General features: G+C 39.3%; 1 long non-coding RNA gene across 1 annotated transcript in view; it reads right to left on the reverse strand.

The window, feature by feature from the left end:
- LOC139827574 (uncharacterized) overlaps positions 1-7,103 on the reverse strand; it is a 15,712-nt gene extending 8,609 nt beyond the window's left edge. Inside the window, exon 1 of the long non-coding RNA XR_011738362.1 lies at positions 2,193-7,103. This is a non-coding gene — a long non-coding RNA (uncharacterized lncRNA). The remainder of the gene's footprint in view (positions 1-2,192) is intronic.
- Positions 7,104-12,515: the final 5,412 nt, after the last annotated feature.

Raw genomic sequence — 12,515 nt, forward strand, 5'->3', positions numbered from 1 at the left:
ATAAAGCATACCACACCGTTCTCAAAACCTCAGCCTAAATTTGATGGCTACCTGAGTTTTGTCCTCACAAGGGAGCTTTCCCTGTGCCTGCGAGAAGAACCACAACATGGTGGTGACCCTATATATAGAACTTCTTACCTTCATCTCAGCCCTACGCCATCAGAAGCAGCTGATCCAAATGCTGGCTTTCCTGCATCTTTCTTTACTTGTGCGGGAAGGACCTGCTTGGATCTAATTCCACTTCTGATTTTCATTCTTTCTGTTAAGTCTGTCTTCTTGGCAACCTACCCTTTCCAGGCTGACTGTCTAGTTCAGGAGGAAAATGAGCTGAATGGACTTGCATATAACATTGTACCAACCATTGGAATTTCTAGCTCTGGCATTCAAAGATTTCACTGTCCCTGAACTAAGTTTAAGCAAGAAGACTTCTTAGTCATAGTTCAGAGAGAAAGAACAGAGCCTGGAGAGAACGTAACGCAATGCAATCAACATGCCAAAGAGCCAAAAGAAAGAATAATTTATGCCAATTTGCACTACCTTGATGGATAAGCCCAGTAGAATATATTAACAAATGATACTTTTAGAGGTTTCTTGTGCCATCTGCTATAATTAAATGTATAATTATGCCTTTAGTACAGAATACTAAAGGATGGTTTTAAAACCTATAGAACATATCTCAGAATTACAGTAATTTCTATTGATCCCAATTATATCTCATAAGGCTCTGTTGATTTTCTTTCTTTCTTAAAGTGTAGGCTGTTTTCACAAAGAAGTGTTTGATTCTGGTTTGCAGACTTCATAAGCAGAAGGGCTCATATCACAATCAAGCCATATTTATCCCATTGCTGCAATATGCATTCCTCATACAGGGCATAAATAAAGTAAGATATTTACTGTATGAAGAGTCATTACATGTAAAGGTACAAAATTCAGTTTCGTATTTTGTGATAAGCACAGAGCAGCCAGCTTTCTTGCAGAACTCAGATCTGGTTTTGAATCAGCCTGCACTATTTCAGAGTTTGCCTCAGAGCCCATATGAGGCCTGTAATTTTAAAATGGCATGAAATTTTTATTCTTTGAGTTTTAAATAAAACCTGATGGGGATTGAACCACAGGAAAAATGTGCTCTATCATCATTAGAAACTGAATTATGTGTACTTCCCCTTATAGCTTCATGTTATTGGTTTTGAATATTTTTGGTCTCGTCTTTGCCAAAGTTTTTGCTTTCCTTTGAGTTATTAAAGTATTGGCAAATAAGTACTCGAACCTTTCCAAAATGCCTAGCATGTGCAAAGAATCAGTAGATTGAAAACCTTTGAGCAATTGCTCCTAAGTCATAAAAGAAGATTTTCGGCCTTTTAGATGTAACTTGAACAAGTTATTGTGAACATTTTATAGTATTTTGAGCCACAGTAAGTTTTGATACTTATTTTGTACCTCCAAAGCAAGAAAATAAAACAATGTATTATAATGCTTTCTTGCCAATTGCATAAATGTATTCTGGAACATCAAGTATGCAGTGGGTAAACAAATAAATTCCACCATACCTTCAACATTTAGAAATATGTAGTTGATTGATGCAAAAATAAACAGTAATTGACATGCTACATTAAGACACAGGGATATAATGTGATCAAGAGTGGAAAAGTGTTTTAAACAAAATATTAGAGAAAATCAGAATAGGAAAACTTCTTTTTTTCAATGTTTGTTTTTTCTTTTTAATGTGTTCTGAGAAAAAATGGCAGAAATGTTACCTGAAAGCATAGTTACATATATGTTTACTATGGATATATTCATAGCCCTTTAGCACAGACATTTGTTTTCATGTCTAACCTGAAAACAAACACATTAACAGTTTATTTTAGATTCCCGGGAAACACACATCAGCATTAAAGTAAAATCAGTTTATACCAGTAGAGGATCTCATCTAGCTTATAGTATCCTCCTGCTTCATTATTTTTATTTGTTAAAATATCTTTTCAAGCAGTAGTTTTAGTAAAAGCAAATAAATACATTGATATAGAATAGACCTTGGGAAGTAATTAGACAAAGTCAGATTTCAGAACAAATGGGTGAAAGGTAGCTATGAATACATTTAACCTGCAAATTAGAAGATAATTCCCAGTCATGAGGGAAGCCCATTCTGGAACAGGCTTTCAGTGGATTTAGTGAGAACAGCAACAACTAAATACCTGATTCGTGAAGTGAAGAATATAATGTGGTCCTTGCAGTCACAGCGTCTTGAGAACCCAGGAGGTTTCTTCCACTTGAAACAAGGTGTATATTTGTAGTGAGAGCAGTTGACTGTAAATGGCCATGAAAGCTTCCTGAGAAAAAGATGGTTCTAACATTTAAACCCAGCATAGTATTTCTTAACCTCTCCTTTCCCATGGTTTTCCATACTGTAGTTTTCCATCCTCTTAGTAAGATGAGATTCAGGCATCTATGGATCTTGATATTGAGTCTTAAAACCACAGCTCAGGCCATTGGATTGTGATATATACACCACAGCACATGACAGTACCAATGGAGTAACTCCTAATTTAAAAAGTTTTTTCTAATTAATGGGAATTGAAGGTTTTGCTCCTAACAGTCACTTTATAGAAAAAACAGATTCCTAAGAGTTGCCTACAATGACTCTCCTGTTACTCTGAGATACATCTCCTACTTCCCCTGGATTTCCTGATCCACCCTGAGTCTTGGTAGCACTGTTGGGACCCAGATTTGGATCCTTATTTACCAGCTTTTCTTTTTCATTTTTTAAAGAACAAAACCTGCAGGATTATGATCAAACCAACTGTTGAGCTAACTTTTTGGTTTTGGATGATACTGGAAGAGACATCCCCAGGTACGATGCAGAAAAATCTCTTGCCCTGTAGCCAAATCAGCTGTAAAATCTTGGTCCGGATATTCATTTCCTCCTGTGGCCCATTTTATGGTGGCTGCAAGATACGAAAAAGATGGAGTCTGTCTTTATAATGTCTTTCTTTTTCCTCATCTGCATTCTAGCAGATTGGAGCAGGCCTAAAGGTCACTCTGCGTGTAGCCACTGTAGCTTTTTAAAAATCTTTGAATGCTAATCCAGCTCTGAGCTGCTTTACATTTGCATATTTGCTTAATCAGAAGTGTGTAAGGTCAGCACAAGAGCTTCATTAGGATATTCATGGCTAAAATTGCTCTCCTCATCACTTCTCTCAGAGTGTTCAGCCCAGCTCTGCACAGGTTGCAGACCTCCCTTGTGCCCCTGCTGGGGGTGGCAGGAGGGATAAAAACAGATCCAGAAATAAGTGGGGAGGCTGAAACCCTCCAACAAGTAGAGAGGGCAGGGGGAGCTTGCATCATGACAGCCTTGTTTTAGGCTGTGCTATTTTAGCTATTGAGAAAATCGAAACAAAGTCTATTTGAGAAAGCAGAAGGATACATCTGCAAAGATAAGGAAACTAAAATACGCAAATGGCTGGGAGCAAGTTGTTTTGAAGAAAATTGCTAGACAGCAATGATGGAAGAACGTAATGCCTCTGGGGCTGGGTTCAAATTTATCCCCTGGAATATTCCTTCCAAAGACACAGTATTCTTCAGAAATCTGCAGTGTTGCCTAATAACTGACTGCCACACATGTAGCTGTGCTCTTGAACATAACGTCTATGACCAGGCAGTGTTGCATGAAACAGCAACCTCTGCACACCTTGCCTTTTAGTATGTCCATGGGTCTTCAGGAAGAGACAGTGACCTTAGTCTAATCATCCCTCACATTTACCCGCTGCCTTTCTAAAGAGTTCCATTTTACTCGGGTCTTCATTTAATCCATGTTCTCCACCCATTCCAAACATCCATTTCTTCTTTCCTCTGCTATTTCTACCTCTATTTCTTCTATCACCCACCCTAACTGTACCATTATTTTATAAAATCGGAGTTAATTTAGAGGTGGAGAAGAGAAAATGCTAACAGATATATTAGAGGAAACAGGTACATGCCTCTTTTAGAAAACTTAAAAAACTTTTGAATGTCAGGAAGCCGTTACACTGTAATATATGCCATACAAAATGCTTGACCTTTCATACCTCTACCTGTCATATGGGAGGCATGCATCCTTTATGTTCAAAGGACTGGCAGGGTGCAAAATGGCATTCTGTGATACTTCCCTTACTTCTTTCACCATTAATCATGCACATTGATTTATGTTACACAACACAAAACAGCAGAAAAACTATTAAAATTTCATCCAAGTGTAAGGAGTATCAGATATATATCCTGTGCTCAAATATTTCCTTACCATGTGAACAGAACACCTATTTCTTCAGTGGCAACCAGAAGTTAGCGTAAAGCTAGTTGAGGCTTTCATCTTCATATTTCAGAATGAATAGGGACTCCCCTGCCCACTAGGGATGACTGCAAAGGCTGTTTTGTGAAAATGTTTGAATACCATTTTGTAAAAGTAAGGAGTCATCAAGAGCTTTCTATTCAACTTTTAAGAGGGTGTTACAGTCACTGTGGAGACAACATAAGCAAACTTGTAGTTCTGAGAGTACAAAGCCCATTAGTATAGTTGAGAGGAAGTACAAAACATACATGTAGAAAAACCGAACATCTGCTAAGGATGAGAAGGCTTTTTAAATGTGAAGTGGAATAATCATAACAGATGGCCGGCAGGATAATTTAAAAAAAAAAAAAAAGTTAAAGTTAATTCCAAACATTGTCTTACAAGATGAGATTCTAGTGTTCATTACATAATACTTTGGTCGTATTTATTTTTCAAGATTTTCTAAAGACTATTTGTTGTACCTCTGCCATTGTCATGTCTTTCCCTCTTCTTTGTCAGTCACCCTTCTTCTGAAGCTTTGTGTATCAGTGGACCAAGCTTTGCTTGTCTTCTGGTGAGATTTCACTGACTGCAGAAGTTTTGGTAAAAAGAATGTAAAGCCTATAGAATTTAGCTCAATGTGAAAGTAATCACACAGAACTGTAATGGATTTTCCTGTTCATTAAGGTCATGATTTTTACAATCGAAGGCTCCAGATCTATCTCCACCAAGATCATGGTTTGCTTGCCATTTCATTGTTGCTCATAAATAGTCCCCATTCCTTCCTTACCTTGTGCACTGTGCCAGCAGAAGCTGAGGAACTGTGATGCACTAGGTCAGGGAACCAGAGCAGCTGGGAAATAATCCTTCTGGGAGAAATTTTCTTTTGGCTTGAATCTACTTCTGGTTTGCACTGTCACTCGGCTGCACAACCTATGCTGCTTGCTCAGCTGAGGGGATGTCAAAGGATGTGGCTGCAGGCAGAAGAGGCTTATGGGCTACTTTTTCCTGCAGCAGTATCCCCTTAAATTAATGTCCCAGTAAAGCCTCAAGTGAAGCTAGCAGGAGTTTCAATACGAATAAGCAAATCGTTCAAGGTTGGCACATCACCAGAGACAGGTCATAGGTAGAACGAATACATCTCTGTTCTAACCCAAACCCTATATTCTGTCAAACTTGGAAGCAATCTGTTTTCTTAACAACATTTGAAGTGACACATATTAGCAAAATCATCTTCCTTGAGAGATTTTGCCCTTGGAAATATTTGGGCTGAAGCTTTTGCAGTTTGTGTGATTTTTGCCATTATTGTGCTCGGACTGCTTTTGTCATTTAACCTTGAATTTGCACAGCCAAATACTAGCTGCGAATATGACCTCCTCACTCTCTGAGCACTGCCTCCCCTGCCTGTGAGTAGGGGCAAGCTCTCCACATCTGACTGGTGAGGCAGATAGGATGAATTGTTTTTCATACAGCAGGGTCTAGATTTATGAACCTTTAGTTTTTGATAGGAGTGTTACTTTATCATGATGAATCAACAAAGCTTTAGAAAATCTGAAGCATAATTTTTTCCCCTCAGTTTCTTTCACTATAAAGAAGCATTCTTACCATGTAATTTGGGGACCTCTGGCGATCAATGAGACATGATGAAGCATTGCAAAAAAATCATACATCCATGATTAAGTAAGCAAATAGATAAAAACTAAAATTCTACCGTTAAGTAATTTTTTTTTTGATAGTTGGCTTTAGCTGAAAAACCCTCTAGTATCACTCACACAAGACAGTCCCTAGATTTTTTCAGAGGGAATGTGGGCTTCTCTATTAAAGAGGTGTGGGTAATACTGCAATAAGCTATTTGTGTGATTAAGGATTTTTCAGGAACACGTCTTCAGTTTAACTGTAACAGAGCTTACAACAGCTAAGGATCTGGCAACTCACGAAGTATTCTGTCTGTCTAGAGCTCAGCAAGGAAGACAGTTCTGAAATAGAAATCTTTTGATCTTAAAATGACAAGATCTGAATAGTAAAACCCCCTCTCATAAGAAACACAGGCTGTAATTATGGCACATCCATTATTGAAAACGTTCTTGAAAATTCACATAAAAGCTGTTCAAAAACAAAGCATTAGGTCAGGAAGCGGTCTGTAATACCGAGAACACTTTAAAAACTAAACTTCTGCCTTCTTTACTCAAGTGTTCGCTTGCAGTAATCGCCGTGCAATATAAAAAACGTTTGGTCCAAATCGGTTGATTCTTTCTCTGAAAAAACAGATTTTGATTTATGCTGTTTTGTTTTAAAGAAGACATCGTGCATGAGGCTCAGGTCTTTCCCTTCCTATAGAGTCTCCTCCGTGGACAGCTGAGCTGTATTTGTGCCTGACAGCTAGCAAATCTGGCAGAGTCACTGTTAACATGTTAGCCACAGCTATTATAAACAAAATTCTGCAATGTAACCGTCTCACAGCAGACATCAAATAACCTAGGAAAACAAGTGAGCTGGAGCTTAGTCATATTTGATAATTAATGTGTGATGGTTTCCAACCAAAATTAATTTAGTGGTGGAGTAAAACATATGGAATAATGCTTAAGCTTACATCAAAGGCAAATATTGAATACATTAGGATACATTATCTCTACTCTTTCTGGAGTACATTATGATCTATTAAGATATGATGTTCTGAATTTCTGCCTGGGTTTCTCTGAGAATTTGTGTGATGGCTCACAAATGTGTTCCCCAGTGCCCTCCTCTCTAGCACTCTTCCAATTCAGCTATCATTTTTTGTTTCAGATGAAGCATTAACACTCGTTATCTGTCAGTGGAATATAAAAAAAAAAAAAAAAAAAAAGAAAGAAAACAAAACCAAAAAGACCTAACAACGTTTTTTTTTTTTAGATGAAGCATCTTTCCTGGGTGACACTTCTGATGTTACCAGTAGGAAAAGCCTTCAAAGAAAATGAGTATCAAGCCTGAAACATTACATAATGCTGAGTTGAAAGACAAAGTGTTTTCCGGAATTTTAATTTTTTTTTAAGCAGCTGCCTTTAAGTGAACACAGCCATCGCTGTTATAAAATATTCAAAGCCTCATACATATCAAACAGAGACACAGTTACTAGGGCAAACAATCTCATATATCCATTAAACAAACATTTGGAACTTTTCCTGAGCCCACTCCAGGTCCTTACAATGCCTCTAGTTTTAATTGATTTTTACCGGGTATCCATTTGTTCTCTTTTTTTATGGTAATTTTCAACTTTCCTGGACCCTGCTAACTTTGTGGGGGAGCGGGTTGGCGTGCAGTCATGGGAGCCGGGGATTAAAAGACTTCTCTGTGTTAGATCATTAGCCATTCCACTTGCTGTACCGTAACTCATTTTCCCATTCCTAATTGATCACTTCATTGATCAGACATTATGGAGATGGCTTAGTAACCTAAGCCTTAGCTTTGAAACACAGTAGAGACTGCAATTACTTGAAAGTCTTCAAGGGTGCGTGCAATTTTCAGACAGTCGAAGGCTCAGTTAATCAAAGATCCTGGCTAAAGGAAAGGAGGGAGCTGTTTCAGCTGGGTTCACTAAGGCCAGGATTTTCAAGAGATACGGAGAGAGAACAGAAACGTGCCTCTAAAATTTTCTGTGCAGAAATCTTGTGGGGTGCCAGTGCATGTTTAAAGGAGATACAGAAGCCCCTGTCCTGAAGATAGGTTGGCGTAACTGAGAGCACTGAACACCTGCTGAGCCATCTCCAGCATGAGGGTTTGTTGCACCCAAGAGTTTGAAATGATTCACAGAAGGCTGCTCTGGCCACTGTGATCAGACTCTTTCCTCTGCTCACCTCTGGGTCTGTCTTAACACGTACTGTCTGCCTTGCAGGGTCTTGAAGGGTCAAGGAGCATTGGGGTGGTTGCTGCATGGGAAGCTGGGGAGACCTGAGGCTGAGATGGGCACAGGGCTGGAGCAGCCTGCCCGGTCAGTCCTCTCCCACACACACCAGTGTGAATTGAGGATTCAGGTGTCATGCAGTGCATCTGCGCATGCCTGCTTATGTGTGCAGACACTGCTGGGACCCTCTGTCTTTTCCTCTTGGAATCCTTTACAGGGTAGCAGCTTCCAGGGATGCAAATGGTCTCCAACTGGCCGTGCGTAGTGACCAGGACTGACAGGCTGCCCTTACAGTTCCATGCATGCCTTAAAGATGCCTCTTTCCAGTTTGGATAAATGTGCCATTAGAAACTGAGGCCTTTACTAAGTATTTTCTCCGATATTATGGATCCTACCGAGTAATGTGTTCTCCTGTATTTGCTAACTATCGCCCTACTGCCTATTAATATACATCATGCCATGGGTCATTTTCTACTCTGAAGACTCGTTTTCAGTGGTGTGCACATTGTGGTGCAGAGGATAAGATATTTCCCTTTGAAGGCAATTTATAAATCTTATTGGGCTTCTTCATGATGAAAGGCACTATAGATATATAAGAGATCAAAGCTGCGTAAAGATCAGTGGTAGTGGTATTTGTTTGCATGAGGTTTCTCTTTCTGTTCCTTCTGAGGATTTTGAGCTTCAAAGTTTCAGCTTTAAAGAAACCCAAAAACCGAAAGAAAACCCTGGCAAAACCCACCATGTTACAGCTGGTTTGAGGTCAGGCCAGCCAAGAACCACAGGATTCCAACATGGACACAAAAGCTCTTCTCCAAACTTCTATCTGCCAGGGAAAGCTGGTGCAGTGAGGATTTTGATCTTTCTTAATGACAGTGAAGACCCAGAGCAGTAAGTTTTGGAGGAGAAGAATGCTGCTTAACACCAAAGAAGGGAAAACAGCTAAACTCAAACAAAGTGTTTCTGTTGTGACTTCTCATTTGTGAGTATACGGTAGCAATTGGCCTAAAAAATCAGGTTAATTTTTTAGAGAGTTTGTGGTGTATTCTTATGATGCACTTTATTTTTCACTTAAATATCTAAATACTGAGAATTTTGATGTATTCTTCTGCATATGCCTGTAGGAACTGGGAACAGAAATCCAGTACATTCGTTGAAAAGCATTGGTTGCAGGTAATACTGGGTTTGACTGCGTTGTCCTTTAATATCAGATTAGTGTTCAGCATGGAGTAAGTCATCCCTGATACGCGAGCTTTTATTTTTCAACAGGATCCCTGCAGAAAATTTTCTTTACTTCATAGTGTTCTCATAAATGACATAAAACTAAACCTGTGACCCATAAAAATAGCTTTTTTTATTAGAGCCACACTACGGTCACAGAGAACATAGATGTATTACATAATACAGTAATTGTGTGCCCAATCTGAAAATCCTTCTCCTTTAAAGGGCTGTATTGTCTGGCTATCCATCATCAGTAAAGCTCTCACTGTGAGCATCCAAAATCCACACATCTAAAACCACTCGTCTTTTTTTTTTTTCCATTTTTTTTTTAAAGAAAAAAAGGATCTAAACGAAAGGAGAATGAGAAGTAATAAAGAACTGATACGGATCTGTGTATGTCTCTGTAAAACAATGGAGTATGAAAGCAATGAGCTAGACTCAGATATATGAGTGAATTCCAGCCTTTCTGCATATCATCTACACACTGCTCTTGAGATAAGTCATACCAAATAATAAATAAGCTGTGTAGGCAAGCAGAGTAGAGAACAATAACCTGTCCAGTACACTTTATCAATATAAAGTCATAGTCCAACACCCAAGGGGAAGGCTGGGAATCAGGAACTGAGTTTAATCAGTTGCTATTGCTTGCAAGAACTCCAGAGGCCTTACAGAAGAGACAAATGTAAAGTCCAGTGGCACAGGATTAAAAAAAGTTCAGCCTTGCGGTGAAAATGCTTCTTTTTGGGGGCAGAATATAGGAGATGTTTCTGTACTGGAAGAATCTACAGAGCCATGAAAGTAAATGTTCCCATTCTGAATTATTTACTCTATTTTTTAGTAAGGAAAAAATATAGATGAAGAGCAAAGCAAAAAGCATAAAAATTGAAATAGGCCTTCATGTCCCAGGTGGCTGTCCTAGGTCACAGGCCATGCAGGTGTCCCTCTCCACTGTTAAACTGTCCCTGTTCATATTAGTTATTCTTGCATGTTACCCTTTCCTATTCCACAAAGTTGTTTGCAAAATTGTCATTATCAGCATCTCAGTTGTTTTCTCTCATTCTCTCCAGTGTAATAACTGTTGTATTTTTTACATTAAATGAAACAGCTTCAGCAGGAGCCAATGAGGCAGATGGTGTTCCTGTGTGTTCCTCAACCCTACATACAATAACAGTGTTTTGGTCTGGGGAACTTTCCTGTGATTGAGAAGACTAGGTTTCAAATTCCTGCTGCCTGTCAGACCACATGACTTTTGAAACTACCATCACAGCTTAGTATCTTAGCCATTGGTTATTAAGTGAAGCAGAAGAAAACATATTTCTCTGTTATGTTTTGTCTAATGGCTGTACAAACCTGTCCCACTCCCTCCCTAAGCATATGTGCATCCACATGTATGCACGTGTGGTTAGCTGGAGTGAGGGCTACCAGTCATAGGGCAAGAATTGTGCTCATAATTGCTAATTGTTAACAATCTCATCCCTGCTCTGCTGATGATCCAAGTAACACATCTGACTGGAAGAAGAGCAGCATTCCCAGTTGTCAGGCTGATGAATAACAGAACCGGTCCCCTTGAAGCTCAAATTAACAGCAACACCTCTTTCACAGAAACAAGTGTTCAACCAAATAAAACTGATGATTTTTGGACATGGAGGATCAGAAATTTCTCTCACACTTTGCACAATATAGTCTAAAAAAGCTGATTTGTTTCCTTCTGGAATTTCAGGATTAGTCCCCAAATATGCTTGACTCAAATCTCTGTGAATAGGTTTATTCACATATGAAAAGACAAAAACCTTTTCTTTGTACTCCATTCTAAGTTTCTAGTGCTCATTGCCCATGAAACGCATTGCTTGTGGGGACATAATGTGTTTTTTGAGCCTTACGAAGTCTGTGAAAAATGTCTTCCTGTTTAACTGGTTGATTAAAACTGTATATGCTCCAGAAGATAAATATGATTATTTATCATACTTCTCCAAGATAATGACAGTAAAGAAGACAAGGTTGGAAGTGTGTGTGATTTCCTCTCCTCCACACCCAGGGACATTCAGCACAGTATACACAGATGGTGCACCACATAAAGGATCGCATTAACTGTTAAACATTTTTCCTTCCCATTAACTAATTTAACAATATGTCCCTGCTATTAACGAAATAGACAAATTACGGAAAACTTCTGTCAGCTTAATCCCAATTGCTGAAATAAGCCATTTGCCCAGATGGGATTGTTTTCTGGCCTATCAGGTTCGAAACGTCTAGAAATTTGGCAATCACCAGCAGAGACTCTCCCAGTGTTGATTCAGCTCTTCATTCTTAATTGAGTTTCAAGCATGTAACTCTCCGGAGATTGGTGAATGACAGCTTAAATATTGAAGGCTACTCCACTTGGCATTTTTGTTAGATGACATGAATTTTCTAAAATGATGAGCTCTCAGGAGCCTGGTTGAAGTCAGCAGATGCTGTAGGTGACAAAAACCACAGCTTTCTGTGAGAGTGGGCAGTGGAGCAAATTACCCAGAGAAAACCCATTTCCAGCCAAAATCACAGAATAAAACTTGGAATAATAATGTGATGTAGGAAGTCCTCTCTCTGTGGAAGATGTTTTATGGTCAACCTTATACATCAACACATTTACTTGATCACTCTGTACTTGCCCTGTATGTGTGATTCTATTCTAAAGATATCTGTCCACGTATTTCACTATGTTAGGATTTATTGAAGGGCATCATCTTGTATGTCTGTATAACCGGGCACCTCCAAATCTAATTCACCCTATCTGTTATAAGGTTTTTTTTTTTTTACAGAACAGTTAACACTGATCCAGTGACTAATCCCTATCAGAAGGGACAGCTCTCTGGTGCCAGGAGTAGCGCTTGCCTAACCCTCAGAGCTCTGAAAAAGTACTCATTTTTCTTCTGAGTTTCTCCTGAGCTGTGTCCTCACGCAGTCACTGTGCTGACGGGAGGTACCGAAGGGCAGAGCGGCTCTTTTCAGAGGCAGCCAGCGGGCAGGTCGGTCAGACGCTCCGCACAGTTCCAGGAGCAGCCGTTCATTTCGGTACAGCACAAGTCACCCTCTGATCAGTCCCGTCTCTCTCCATTGACTGTGCAGGGAATTTTGGATGAC

This window comes from Patagioenas fasciata, chromosome 3 (genome assembly GCF_037038585.1).
Source record: "Patagioenas fasciata isolate bPatFas1 chromosome 3, bPatFas1.hap1, whole genome shotgun sequence".
NCBI classification, from domain to species: Eukaryota; Metazoa; Chordata; class Aves; order Columbiformes; family Columbidae; genus Patagioenas; species Patagioenas fasciata.